The following is a 14494-nucleotide window of genomic DNA, read 5'->3' as shown; positions in this document are numbered from 1 at the left end:
TACATTGAAACATTTTATGATGTGTTTATGAGGTGAGGTCACTTGTAGCGACCTGGTGACCTGACCTTGAAGGACCCTGGTCTGAAATTTTCACAAAATGTATAACATTGATAGATGATAAGGTGCCGCCGTTTTTCAGATATCCGCGAAAAACCGCAGGGGGGTGGGTGGGTGTTCAAAAACCTCCCCCACCCCCTCCCAGCAGGGCGCGGGTCAACACACTTTGACCATTTGCCCCAGTAGTCAAAATTCCTTAGCCGAGGCCCTGATTTACATCTTGCTGTCATGGCAAGATGCACAATTCAATTTTAGGCAGGCATTGAAAATTTGACGTTAACCCGCGCCCTGGTGGGGTCTGTTTATAACGCGACCTGGTGGGGGGGGGGGGGGGCTATTTTTTGCCCCCCTCGTATCTCCGAAACTACTGGACGGATCCGCAAAATTCAAAGGGCGTTCGATAGCCCTGTCAAATTTGTCAAGGGAAACCAAATTCTATTGACCTCGGGGTCACCGATGACGTCACAGGTCAGGTCAAAGATAAAATGTTTCACCGTTCACGGGGCTTCTAGGGAAAGCGCTATAACACCGAGTAAAACGCATTTTGTCGAAAATCAGCGATAAGACGTCAGTTGTCTAGTACATATGTTGCTATTAGAGGTCACTGGTCATACCAGGTCAGGTCACAGGTCAGGTCACCAAAGGTCACCAAGGGTCACCACATAAACCCAACTTTACTAAGGTTGTGCGATGCATGTTTTATGGCCAGTTTTTCATTTCCAACCCAATGGTGTTGGTTATAAGACCATCAGGTACGGTTTAGGTCACTTTCTGGTGAAGGTCAGGTCAAGGTCAGGTCATAAAAGGTCAAATTTCAAAGTTGATATTTTTGCATAAAATGGGTATTGATTCGATGCAGCTCGTCACGGGGAGTCTAATTGTGGGTCTTTGTTTTGCACTACGAGGTCTAGAATTGCTAAAAATTGAGTTTGAAAATTTGACGTCATCAATTTTGAAGTTTTTTTCGCTGTAACTTCGCCAAAAAAAGAAGTATCAATCTAAAATTTGGTATGTGGATGGAAGGCGGTAAGGACTATCACATATATTCCGGTTTTTGCGAAATTCAAAAAACTTTTTGGATTTTTTGACTATTATATTCCCAAAATCTATTTTTTGATTTTGGGGGTCAAAATAAAAAAATCAAAAATCCGAGATAGCAGTTTTGTAGCCCTGTCAATTCTACAGCTTTTATGTCCTAAACATTTTTCTGTATTTGCAAAGCTATAGGCCTGACAGCTCTTCCCGCGAAACCCTTTTTTGGGTCGAAAACGGCAGAACATGACGTCACTCTGACGTCATTTCCGGCCAACCTATCATAGCTTTTGGAAAAATTTTTGGTCACAATGTGTAAAAGTGATGTCCGGGAGGGTACTGAAAGTTTGGTGACGATCGGCGCAGCGGTTCTGGAGATATATCGAAAAGTCTGGAGGGGGGGGGGGCAAAAAATAGCCCCCCCCCCACCAGGTCGCGGGTTAATGGGATGATAAGGGCGTAAGATAGGTATCTGCGAAAAACAAGGGGTTGGCGAAATTCGCCCCCCCCCGCTTGCACTGTGCGTGTTGGTTGGCACGGTCCTGTCCCTTTTCATAAGGTTCAGGTGGCATCCTTCACCAATATTTTTGGCGCTCCTACACCCATGGCTGCATCTGCTAAAAATAGCAGAAGATATATCTATGTATCTATTGATTAAAGGAAATAGTTCACTTTCACGAAATTATTTTTTTGCAATGGATTTATGATTTTTTATGTTCAAAATGATCAGCAAAGAAAATAAAACCTATTTATAACAAAAGATTATTTTCTATATTTTGATATAGGAAGAACTTTTCAGTCTCTGTAAGGCACCCGCGATCCAGTATGAAAAGAGCATGGGTCCCGAAAATTCTTCAGAAACTAGAGAAATTATCGCGGCCACCGGCATTTGGGCGATCTGCTGCTGCTGAATGTCCTTATTGATCAGTACGAGAATTTCTGTAGAGTTCTCGTAGATAATTTCTCTAGTTTTTGAAGAATTTTCGGTACCCATGCTCTTTTCATACTGGATGGAAATATATGCAAGGCACACATCCTCAACGCAAGACACCTTTTTCGGGACGAGAAATAGAATATCTTTGCCTAGGGTGATCGTTGGGCTGTAAAAGCTCCTGATTTATGCTCGTCTCAGCCCAGGCTACGGAACTGCTATTCCAGTTCAAAAGCCATGTTAAAAAGTGAACTATTTCCTTTAATGGTGAAATGTACATGTATAACTGAGCTTTGGCACCCCACGCCCACTCCATCCACCAGAGGAGGCAGTACACTGTTGCCTAACAGCACCATCTTAAGGCAATGGCACAGTTGACCAGGCTGAAACAGAGACAGAGACAGAGACAGAGACAGAGACCGAGACCGAGACCGAGACCGAGACCGAGAGAGAGAGAGAGAGCTTTTTACAGCATTCAAAAGTGTGGAAGGTTTCTTGAAAACAGTCTGATTACTGCAATACGTGTCATCATGTACCCCACATATCAAAGTTTACTAAGTCCTAGCACGTCCAGACAAGACTGAGACAGTATGCATTTCAAACAGGCAAAAGCATGCAGACACATACAGAAAATAACATCAGGTTCTTAAACCGTGAAGCCCCATTACCCATATGGCCCTCGTAAGATCTGTGGTAGACTCACACCATGCAACATTCAATATTCATCTGGTCACGCAATCACTATGCAATGATAATGATCAACAAATTAACACACACCCACACCAATGTTTTTTAAGGTTTGGCAATTTGATGTTGATTTTTGAAAATAATAGTCATCTTGAGGAACAAAACATGTGAAAAAAATAGTAAATAATTGACCACCAGCCTGCAGCCTGACGTGTTTGACTGCTAGGCTGTGCCAAACTTCTACTCATTTCCCAAAAAAGAATTGTCTTGATTCAAAATAGCTGGTCATTACATACACTTTAAAGTCTGGAGAATATGATGGAGGTAACATTTTTAACCAAAATGGATTATTAAACCACTAAAATGACATCCTAACCATTAAGGTTGAAAAGTCGTGCCAAGACCCAGCAGGGCATAAGCTGCTGTTTGAACAAAACCAGGCAATGCTATGTGCCAAATTTACCATTATAAGAAACACTGTGGCCAGGGTCATCTTAACAAACCACATAAACTGCTAAATCAACTATTAAAATATGCCTACATAGCTATTTACCCCTTCAATGGTATGACCTTGATAACATGTGTGTCAACCAATCATGCCAAATTGTGTTTGTTATAGTGATGGCCTGTTCTAGTAATGAATCTCGACCTTATGTATTTTTTTGCTAGATTTTGTTTTCAACATTATTTTCTGTCTATTCTTAATAGAAGAAACATAAAATACCTAAAACAATAACCAATTTCTAGGAAATTTCAGTGCATTCATCTTCCAATGGCAATATCTTATTAAAAAATAGTCAGATCTGAAAGAAAATAGAAGAGGACACTCTCAGCACTATTCTCATCATGAATCTGCCAGGCATTTGATGCGCATTCGCTTCAAGTAGTGCGCAAATCTGTTTTTGTATGGGTCCGTACCCAAATCTGCTATATTTGGGTACGATGACGTCACGTGCGTACCCATTTTTAGCAGGTCCGTACCCATTTTTAGCAGATTTCTGCTAAAAATAGCAGACTGCTAAAAATGGCAGATTTTACCACAGTTTCCCCGACTGAGACAGTTTGTTCTGTGATGAGCATTCTGGTCAAGGGGTAAGTAAGTTCCTTGCCTGAGCCTCTATATTTAGCCATCCGCGTTCGATTCCCGTGAAATGCACGTGGCATTGCAATTCAGCTTGGGAAACACCGAGGAGCCAAACAAATATGGATTAGCCAATCAACGGCTGGAGTGGGTGGGGCGATGACCATATATTGGGTCTGTTCCAGCGCCTCCAGAAACCTCCAGAAAGCTCTAGAATCCTCCAGAGAGCGTTCCAGCGCCTCCAGAAAGCTCCAGAAAGCTCTCGCCAAAGCTCCAGAAACCTCCAGTAGCCTCCAGAGAGTTGGGAGGTCCAAGGGCCTGTTCCAGCGCCTCCAGAAGAAATTCTTGACTGGAGGCTCTACCAGAGGTTTTACTGGAGGCGCTGGAACGCAATCTGGAGATTTCTGGAGATTAGCGTCATAGATACCAAAAGAATGATGATTGTTCTCTCTTGAAACGCAAAATTTGTTTTCAATTTTAGTTAAAAAGATAAATAAAATGATAGCATTGTAATTTTCTTTACATTCAAGTTGTAAAATAATAAGTCAAATGTCCTTTGTTTACATTCGTGATTGTCACATGTGCACCATAATTGTAGACCAGAGCCTCCAGAGAAATTTGGACCTCTCAACTCTCTGGAGGCTACTGGAGGTTTCTGGAGCTTTGGCGAGAGCTTTCTGGAGCTTTCTGGAGGCGCTGGAACGCTCTCTGGAGGATTCTAGAGCTTTCTGGAGCTTTCTGGAGGTTTCTGGAGGCGCTGGAACAGGCCCCAAATTTCTCTGGAGGCTCTGGTCTACAATTATGGCGCACATGTGACAATCACGAATGTAAACAAAGGACTTTTGACTGATTATTTTACAACTTGAATGTAAAGAAAATTATATTGTTATAATTTTGTTAATCTTTCTTAACCCGCGCCCCGTTGGGCTCTGCCGAGCAACGCGCCCGGTTGGGGGGGGGGGCATTTTGGCCCCCCCTAAGATCTCGAGAACCACGCAACATAGCGACAAGCGGTAAACGGCGTTGGATAGCCCCAACGGGGAACTACCTTGTGACCCAATTTTATTGACCTAGGTCAAACCGATGACGTCACAGGTCAGATCAAAGGTCCAATTTTCACCGTTTACAGGCATTTCAACAAATGCGTTGTAAAATCGAGTAAAATGCATTTCATTGAAAATCATCGATGGGGAAATGTTCTTCAAACACATATTTTGCTATTTGAGGTCACTGATACCAGGTCAGGTCAAAGAGGTCAGGTCACGGGGGGGTCACAATATGAAAGTGTCGTGTGATACATGTTTTATGGTCCATTTTACATGACAAATGCGATTATGTGGGTCAGGCAGCCTTTGGGGCCAGCTTAGGTCACGTTTTGGTCAAGGTCAGGTCAAGGTCAGGTCAAATTAGGTAAAATTTCAAAGTTAATATTTTTGCATAAAATGGGTATTGAATCGATGCAGCTCGTCACGGGGAGTTCCATGGTGGTCTTTGTTTTGCCGTACGTGGTCTAGAATCGCTAAAAATTGAGTTCAAAAATTTGACGTCATCATTTTTGAACAGTTTTTTTCGCTATAACTTGGCCAAAAAACGAGATATCGATCTGAAATTTGGTATGTATATAGAAGAGTGCTGGGACTATCAAATATATTCCGGTTTTTTTGAAATTCGGAAAAATTTTGGTTTTTTTTTAGTTTTTCTAAAAAAAATCAATTTTTTGAATTTTTTTTGGTCAAAAACCAAAAATTTTGAAAATCAGAGATACCAGTTTTGTAGCGCCGCATTTTGTCTACTAGACCATATAAAGAACTTTGAAATTGCTTGATAACTGTAGATTTGGTGAGCGCTTCAAGATTGCATGTTTTTTGCTAATTTTTGCTCGAACATGACCTCAGTTTGACCTCAATAACTCCTGACCTAAGGTGACCTAAGACTTGAAATTAGGTGTGAAGGTGTCAAATTGATGCCCGGGAAGGTACTGAAAATTTGGCGGCGCTGCGCGCCGCCGTTTTCTTGCTATTCAGGAAAAACCACAGGGGGGCCAAAATGCCCCCCCCCCTCCAACGGGGCGAGGGTTAATAAGATTGAAAACAAATTTTGCGTTTCAAGAGAGAACAATCGTCATTCTTTTGATATCTGTGACGCCAACCTCCAGAAATCTCCAGATTTGTGTTCCAGCGCCTCCAGTGAAACCTCTGGTAGAGCCTCCAGTCAAGAATTTCTACTGGAGGCGCTGGAACAGGCCCATTGATATGGTCACAAAATCAGACAACTTCATCTTTTCAATGAATTCCAGTCGGGCACACTGTGGTATTTCCGATCCATTTATGGAAACGTTTCCATTTTTGGAACTTTCCATTTTTGGAACAATGTTCCAAAAATGGATACGCCGTTTCCAAAAATAGAAACGGTCTGTTCCATAAATCATAAATGGAGACGCTATGTGCATCGCTACCTTTAAAGCAAACTGGGCATTGATTGGTGCAATTTGGCATGCGCAGGATGCCACCAATCGACAGTCAGCATTCTAGTTTATGTTCCTGTTCTCCGACTTTCCGATCAGAAAACCGAAAGTTGACGAACGAGGCGATGCTTATAACATGTCGACGTGATAAAAAAATTCACACGTTTTCTAATCGAAAATAATTACATTTATGAATGTTTTGAACAAAAAATAACGTTTTTAACAGACTACTGAAAGACTGGCCCATTGATTGGAACAACCACATCACCGGGAACTTCGGTTTTTCATTCATTTTCACGCTGCATTTTCCGGTGTACCAGCGGCCTGGTGGTCGTCAATCTTTGATTAAATCGCATGAAAGTTGTTGCAAAGCCCTATTTGGAGACTTAAAGGTAGTGTGCCAGCTTTCCTGGACCGTATGGAGTTAATGGCCCAGATAAGGAGAACCGGATTTTTAGAACTTATCCATACCTCCAAAACTCATGGAAACGTCTTAAATTCTTCAAATTTTGAGTACCCCAGTGCGAAATTCGCCCCGACGGGTTGTCGGTCGTACCCCAACCACATTTCACACCACTATGAACAATAAATGCACACACTGAAATCGCTATTACCGATATGCTCATCCAATCAAGTCTCGATAAACCCGTTCATCATCATCTCCTGCGGTTTCGAACACGCCTGTTAGGTGGTGCGGTAGACCGCGCCCAAAGCCAGGGCCCCGGTAACGTGAGGTAGCCGAGTCGGGGCAGCGTGCGCTGACCCAAGCCGGAGCCGCGCGTCCTCCCGGTGTCATGTGATAGCCCGGGGCTGCCCGCGGAGATGTGGTAGACCGCGCCCAAAGCTGCGGCCCCGGCTTGGGTCAGCGCACGCTGCCCCGACTCGGCTACCTCACGTTACCGGGGCCCTGGCTTTGGGCGCGGCTTCTGCTCGTACTTTGTGGTGCGGTGGTGGTGCGTCGGGCCGCGCGCTCTGACTTCGGCCAAGAAAAATGCGTCAGCTGATCATTGTCATTTCTGCCACTTGCGTGTGGTGAAATGGGGTCATAACTTAAAGGAAATAGTTCACTTTTTAACATGGGTTTTGAACTGGAATAGCAGTTCCGTAGCTCGGGCTGAGACGAGCATAAATCAGGAGCTTTTACAGCCCAACGATCACCCTAGGCAAAGATATTCTATTTCTCGTCCCGAAAAAGGTGTATTGCGTTGAGGATGTGTGCCTTGCATATATTCGCATCCAGTATGAAAAGAGCATGGGTCCCGAAAATTCTTCAGAAACTAGTGAAATTATCTACGAGAACTCAAGAGAAATTCTCGTACTGATCAATAAGGACATTCAGCAGCAGCAGATCGCCCAAATGCCGGTGGCCGCGATAATTTCTCTAGTTTCTGAAGAATTTTCGGAACCCATGCTCTTTTCATACTGGATCGCCTGTGCCTTACAGAAACTGAAAAGTTCTTCTTATATCAAAATATAGAAAATAATCTTTTGTTATAAATAGGTTTTATTTTCTTTGCTGATCATTTTGAACATAAAAAATCATAAATCCATTGCAAAAAAAATAATTTCGTGAAAGTGAACTATTTCCTTTAAGAGACGGCTTTTCATTTCAATTATTTTACATAAAATCATATTTCAAACCATAAATAATGTTCGACAGCCAAATAAAAGAAACAATACCAATACAGGCTTACAGTTTAAGGCTCGACATTGTGTTGTCTACGATTAGACAGCTGATAACTCATTCCCGTACGTCGTAACTCTATAATGACCTTTGCTTATTGTCACATGTGCGCCGCATTCGCGATTGTTGCCGACGCCTGTTTACAGGTCAGCCCACTACAGTTGTTATACATATCGAAAAACCGATAAACTTTTAGGCAAAAAAGGCACTATTCCAGGCCCATTTGTGATTTTTTTGCGATATTAGGTAAAAACAGAAGCTTCTTATCCTAGGAAAAATAAAATGGGAAATCTTTCAAAGGTGGCACACTACCTTTAAAGGTGGCACACTACCTTTAAAGGTAGTGTGCCACCTTTGAAAGATTTCCCATTTTATTTTTCCTAGGATAAGAAGCTTCTGTTTTTACCTAATATCGCAAAAAAAAAATCAAAAATGGGCCTGGAATAGTGCCTTTTCGCCTAAAAGTTTTTCGGTTTTTAGATATGTATAACAACTGTAGTGGGCTCACCTGCAAACAGGCGTCGGGCAACAATCGCGAATGCGGCGCACTTGTGACAATAAGCAAAGGTCATTATAGTGTTACGACCATACGACGTACGGGAATGAGTTATCAGCTGTCTAATCGTAGACAACACAATGTCGAGCCTTAAACTGTAAGCCCGTATTGTATTGTTTCTTTTATTTGGCTGTCGAACATTATTTATGGTTTGAAATATGATTTTATGTAAAATAATTGATATGAAAAAGCCGTCTTATAAGTTATGACCCCATTTCACCACACGCAAGTGGCAGAAATGACAATGATCAGCTGACGCATTTTTCTTGGCCGAAGTCAGAGCGCGCGGCCCGACGCACCACGCGTATTTGGAAATTCCGACCTCGACGAGCATCAGAAGCCACCTAACAGGCGTGTTCGAAACCGCAGGAGATGATGATGAACGGGTTTATCGAAACTTGATTGGATGAGCATATCGGTAATAGCGATTTCAGTGTGTGCATTTATTGTTCATAGTGGTGTGAAATGTGGTTGGGGTACGACCGACAACCCGTCGGGGCGAATTTCGCACTGGGGTACTCAAAATTTGAAGAATTTAAGACGTTTCCATGAGTTTTGAAGGTATGGATAAGTTCTAAAAATCCGGTTCTCCTTATCTGGGCCATTAACTCCATACGGTCCAAGAAAGCTGGCACACTACCTTTAAGTGGGCATTTTATGATATTTCAAATGTGCTGAATATGATCGTAAGCTCGGATCAACGTCAATCTCCGTGCAAATACGTAAAAAGCAGGATGGAAATAAGGTCTGCACCGTCGTCACACCAAATACCGTTGTATTCTGACGATGAATTTATTCATTCTAGCTCATGTGTAACATTGATATTAATTTTATATATTGAAATGATATCTACGCTTTATGTATTGCCCACTTTGGACCACATCTGTCCAGTAGTTTCTGGGAAATCTTAGTTTTAGTTGACTTTTGAATGTGCTCAAGTTGCGGCGCGTAATGTATTATTATCGAACCCGACGTCCAAGTTAACTGCTGAGAGCCGAGATGCTAAACCAGTCCCAAAACATCAAATTTTTAGTTGCATGTGAATTTTAAGAACACATTTAAGCTAAGTTTGCACACATTTGAACTTCAGCGTTTCTATTTTTGGAACATCGGCGTTTCCATTTTTGGAAACTAAGTCTCCATAAATGGATACGATTCAGGAGCATTTTAAAGACGTGAATTTGAATGCATACGACAGCTTTCCATGCAAGAAGACAAGTGCTTTTGGTGTATCTGAGCTTGTTTTACGCGAAACAGTTGTTATACATCAAATCCAGCCACCCTTGGCAAGAAAATATGTGCGGGGATGTTAGAAACGTCTCCATAAATGGATCGGAGATACCACAGTGCGCCCGACTGATTCTAGCATTCAAATGAAAAATAAGGCATTAGAATGTTTTTTAACCACACAAGGCCTACACTCACCCGGTGCATAATTAACTGGTGGCTCTAAATCGCAGAGTTACAACGTGAGGTCAAACAGTGATTGGCAAATATGGCGGATTGAAAGAGACGCGCCAAAAATGTAAGCAGTACCGTGGTTTAAAAATATCATTTTTTTATTATTTTGTTGATGGTTTTTATAATTGTGGTTAAGTTATTATTTTAAAATTAAATATCTTTGTTAATTGTAATTAAATTAAATATTTTAACAGTTTTCTTTCAAAACACCATTCCATTTATTGAATGGCCAGCTGATTATGACGGCCAGAACCTGCAGAAAAGCCCTTTTCCTATCGCCATTTTCGAGTCAGTTCGCCAAATTTAATCAAATCACGCTTATTCCTAGTGGAAAATGGAAGCATTTTCTCTCCGATAAGTGGTCGCGATACCGCAAGTACCGGCTTGTTATAGGTACCGTTTTTCACCCTTGGTAGCGTGGGCTGCATTTATGCCCATATATGATCATCAAAAGTCTATTTATTGACCAATCAATTTTTGGATTTTTGCCTTGTAGTTTCCCCAACTGAATTGCTGCTGCCAGGGCCCTGTTTCACGTTTCACCAGTGATAGCAGCACGCTGCTATTACACGTGTCAAATTGGGTTTCCATGGAAACATCAACAAACCATGGTGTTGTCAAACCGTGTTATGTCATCGAACATTGCTGCTAACCAGGGCTGCGGAGTCGGAGTCGGAGTCGGGGTCGGTCGGAGTCGACAGTTGTGACCGGAGTCGGAGTCGGAGTCGGAGTCGATTTTAGAAACCCGAGCCAGAGTCGGAGTCGGAGTCACCGAAAATCTGTCGACTCCGCAGCCCTGCTAGGTCTGCAGAGTCGGAGTCGGGAGTTGGAGTCGGTCGGAGTCGACAATTCTGCCCGGAGTCGGAGTCGGAGTTGGAGCTGGTTTTTGAAAGCCGGAGTCGGAGTCGGAGTCGCCGAAAATCCATCGACTTCGCAGCCCTGCAGTGCTAACATCTTCACGGGGGTGCGATCAAACAAATCTATCAAACGCATTCAACGAGACAGAAACTCTGTTCCAAAATGAAAAAGCTGACGGATTACACGGAACGTCATTAGTGTGACGTCATCACATTATGTCAGCTCGCGCAATTTGATAGCAGCGTGCTGCTATCGCTCCGGTGAAACAGGGCCCTGACCGCTTGGAACAGGGTGAGAGTTTGGTTAGCACCTTGGTCCACCGGATATGGTGTTGTTGAACCCAAACCAAACATCCAAGGGACAGTTGAGGGCTGATTTAACCCGCGAGTTGCTGGGGGGGGGGGGGGCGTTAAACGCCCCCACTTTTTTCGCCGGGCCATAGCATAAAAACGGCGCGCCGCAGGCGCGCCAAATTTTGGGTACCTGTAGGAAATTGAATGAAGTTTATTGTGACAAAGTTTCAAAAAAATCGGTCGGAAAATTTTTGAGATATCGAGGTTTTAGTGACGTCATGATTTCTGAATTTTCGACCAAAAACGGCATATGTTCAAAAAATCATATAAAATCACAGAATAGACATACAGACATGCCGTAAACGCCACTGGACTGCTAATACCATGAACAATCAAATGGCTATCTTCGATTGTTGATTATCGTTCCGCATTTTCCAAAATCTTGAACTGCATCTTGGCAATTTCTCGTGACTACTTCACGACCATGATACATGCATTTCTTAAATTGAACTTTTTTAGCCAAACACGTACACATATGGTAAAATGAATGTCACCATCGTGTTCCACGCCCCAAATTACCCATAAAACATGTGTCACAGGCTGCGAATATTAGTTTTGATTTTCGGGGATATGTGCCTGCCCGGTTGACCTGACCTTGACCCTGACCTATGCTTGACTGACCCCTACATGGAGCTGACACTCTTGTAGGCCTTATATGATGGATTGTGCACCGTTTTGACAGAGTTTATGACGAGAGGCGCCCATTGCGAAGTCCTGAAGTCCATGCTACTGAAAGCCCGATTTCAGGTGTTTGACCTGACCTTGACCTGACCTGTGACCTCAAAATTCAATTTAAAAGTACTCATCTGAAGCGTCTCGTCGCGTTCTTTCGTTTGCCGCATCGTGCGTTTCGCTGCGCCTATTGGTTCTCGAGTTATCGGCTGGGGGCGTTTAACGCCCCCCCCCCCCCCAGCAAACGGTGGGTGGCGAAATACCCCAGCAACTGCCGGGTTAAGTCCTCGAACTACCAGGGCGCTGTGTTTCACGGCGCGTGCTGCTGTTGGTGCGGTGTTTGAGACAAATTTGGCTTGACCTTTCAGTGTTACGAGCGTTTGAGTTTGTTGATGTTTCCATGGTAACCCAGCGAGCATCCGTGAAACACCGGCCAGTATAAGTGATTGTGCCATGTTCTTTCTTCGCAGCAATTTACAAGACTCAACAAAATTTACTCAGCCAAATACAAACAGGACATTTGACAAGCACTGGATCACTCTGACATTGGCTGCCTGGGAGGTCAACATGTCATGGTTTTTGGTGAGTACAATAAAGCAGTTGCTATACTGAATTTTGCTTTTATTTTATTTTTAATAGGTAGCATGTTTTGGGTGTAATGCTTAACCCGCGCATGACGGGGGGGGGCTCTACAGAGCCCCCTCCCGTTTGCGGCAATATCTTCTAAACTGTTTCACAGATCTACACGAAACGTGCAGTACCCTCAGCGGCATCAATTTGACACCTTGTGTAAAAATTTCAACTTTCTAGCTACAATAATTTGGCCGAAAATGACGTCAGAGTGACGTCATGTCGGCCGATTTTGATGCAAAATATTGAATTACGGCAAACGCTCTCAAGAGCTTAGTTTTAAAGCTAGATCCAATTTCTTTGCATCAATGGACTACAAATACACGTAGCTATCAAACTGCTATCTCGAATTTTTGAAAAATTTGAAAAATATGTTTTACAATTACAAAAAATATATTTTTTTATTTTTTCAAAAAGTTTTTTTGATTCCTCGCAAAAACCGGAATATATGTGTTAGTCTATCACTGATAGAACACACACTGATGAACTACTTTAGCAAGTTTTAGCCCAATATCTTCAAAAATAGCCAAGTTATTTGCATTATTGTCAAAACTTTGCAATTATATATTTTTCAAAACCAGTTTTCAGTACGTTTTTTACATCGTACATCAATATAAATGGCACCATCGTGTTTCTGTGCTCAAACTGCATCTGATAGGCATCTTTTTTCTTGAAAATCTCATTTTCAAAATTTGACCTTTTCTGACCTGAAATTGACCTGACCCCCGGTAAATTCTGCTAAAAATGACCTCAAATGACACAGCCGACATTATTTTTGAAATCTACGTGTAAAATGGACCATAAAACATGCGTCACGTGACTGATGCAGGATATACAATTTTCGTGACCTAGGATGACCTGGCCTTGACCTGAAAATTTCGAAGTAAATGTTTGGTACCCTTAGGGTATCTAAGGCATACCTATGTCAAGGAGTGCATAAACCAAAAATGAGCCTGATCGGACTTATCAGCCGGCGGCCAGAGCCTAAATTGTAAACAAGCAAAAATGCTGATGATTTTAATTTGACCTGACCTGTGACGTCATCGGTGACATCGAGGTCAATGAAAATAGGTTCCGATCGACAGTTTTTCCAGGGCTATCAGACGCCGTTTGAATTTTGACGATTAGCCCAGTAGTTTCGGAGATAGGGGGGGGGGGCTCAGGAAGTGGAGAGCTCCCCCCCTCAGTCACTCGCGTTATCGAAAATACCCCAGTCATGCATGGGTTAATGCTTAGTGACTAGTGTCAGCAGTCGGGAGTACAGGTGTGGGTAATCCGGGGGTATTTATTTACTTTAAGGACCGATAACTTTTGCTTTCGTTGCGGACCCCAAGTGATAATAAAAAGCATATCACCTGACATTATATGACCTGATTTCACATCTTTTTTATAAATATAGTTTGAACCCTTAGATAGGAAGGGTTCACAAGGACAGAGCCAATACTAAGCAAAGCTTGTTGCAGTGACCCTGTCTTCTGCCCTCCGATTGCGCAATTCCAGTTCTATGGCAGAATTTAGAGCCCAAAGTTTAACCTTCGCCCCAGTGGGGGGGGGGCATATGTTACCACCCTGTTGCGTTTTTTTGCGTGTGAATAAAAATCCGCGGCGCTACGCGCCGCGCCGCTTGGAGTAGCCTTTTGTACATCAATTTGGGACAATGTGTGAAATTTTTTACCCCAGGTTATGTCAGGTCAGGTCACCAGGTCAAGTTAACTGACCAAACCTAAAAAAGTTTGCAATCATGTCCAGCCTGCAGTGTTTGTCATAGAGGTCTTAAACTTGGTGGATTGTGATACTTAACGACTTCAGTCCGGTTAAACTTTCACACTCTCAAGCAAGGCCATATATAGTCTCAAGTCTCACTTGACTTGTATTGCCACACTGACACATTTGCATTGCAAGGCAATCACGATCCCAGAATCAAGTTCATAATCCAGTTGAGTTGTGTAGGGAAAGGCACGTGCCACACCCGTGACCCGACATCAACGTCAAGGTTTGCGAAAAAAGTGTTACAAACCAGCGCCACCT

General features: G+C 42.8%; 1 long non-coding RNA gene across 1 annotated transcript; it reads left to right on the top strand.

The window, feature by feature from the left end:
- The first annotated feature begins 9126 nt into the window (after positions 1 to 9126).
- Positions 9127 to 12658, top strand: LOC122364544. Its single transcript, XR_006253571.1, has 2 exons — positions 9127 to 9237; positions 12307 to 12658. It is a non-coding gene; the product is annotated as an uncharacterized LOC122364544 (long non-coding RNA).
- The last annotated feature ends 1836 nt before the right edge of the window (positions 12659 to 14494 follow it).

The sequence above is a fragment of the Amphibalanus amphitrite genome, unplaced genomic scaffold (genome assembly GCF_019059575.1).
Source record: "Amphibalanus amphitrite isolate SeventyFive unplaced genomic scaffold, NRLGWU_Aamphi_draft 000682F_arrow, whole genome shotgun sequence".
Classification (NCBI taxonomy): Eukaryota; Metazoa; Arthropoda; class Thecostraca; order Balanomorpha; family Balanidae; genus Amphibalanus; species Amphibalanus amphitrite.
Note: the sequence above shows the minus strand (reverse complement) of the source record. Positions and strands in the feature narration are given on the sequence as shown.